The following is a 988-nucleotide window of genomic DNA, read 5'->3' as shown; positions in this document are numbered from 1 at the left end:
TCATTATGGGTGGTTGTGAGCCACCATGTGGTTGCTGGGATCTGAACTCAGGACCTTTGGAAGATCAGTCAGTGCTCTTAAGCGCTGAGCCATCTCTCCAGCTCCTAGTTGCTTTTTCTACTGCATATTCTGAGAGGACATTGTGAGGGAAAAGTGCATTGTTACTGTCACATAATTTATCCTCCTTTCAGACAGATGGCATGCTGATTGTGATGCAAGTGTGATACATGTTAGAAAGCCACCACTGTTATAGTAAGGGTTGGTATGTGTAAATTGCACATATGTTGATAGGAAAAATAGAATGTAAAGAACAAAAATGATTGTTTTCAAGATACTATGACTAGTAACACAATGCTGGTTTTACCAGCATTGGGTTTAGTAAAATTGGTTTTTATTAAAACTTGGTTTTAATAAAATTGTTGTTGTTGGGCACTTGAAGGATGGCTTGGTGATAAAGAAGATTTGTCTTAGAGTTCTATTACTGCAAAGAGACATTATGACCACAGCAGTTCTTATAAAGGAAAGCATTTAATTGGTGCTGGCTTAGAGTTTCAGAGGTTTAGTCCACTTTCAACATGGTGGGAAGTATGGCGGCATGCAGTCAGACATGGTGCTGAAGAAGGAGATGAGAGTTCTACATCCAAATTAGCAGATGACAGAAGTGACTGTGTGCCTAGGTTGACACTAGTGACTAAGTGACTAGGCCTGGTTTTGGGCTGAGACCTCAAAGCCCAGACCCTAGTGACACACTTCCTAGAACAAAGCCACACCTATTCCAACAAGGCCACAATCCCGCCCCCCCCTTTTTTTTTTTAAAGATTTTGTAATTTATTTTATGTATGTGAGTACACTGTAGCTGTACAGATGGCTGTGAGCCTTCATGTGTTTGTTGGGAACTGAATTTTTAGGACCTCTGCTAGCTCCGATCTCACTCAGTCCCTGGTTGCTCCAACCCAAAGATTTATTTAATATTACACATAAGTACATT

This window comes from Mus pahari, chromosome 1 (assembly GCF_900095145.1).
Source record: "Mus pahari chromosome 1, PAHARI_EIJ_v1.1, whole genome shotgun sequence".
NCBI classification, from domain to species: Eukaryota; Metazoa; Chordata; class Mammalia; order Rodentia; family Muridae; genus Mus; species Mus pahari.
This window is presented reverse-complemented; position numbering follows the sequence as displayed.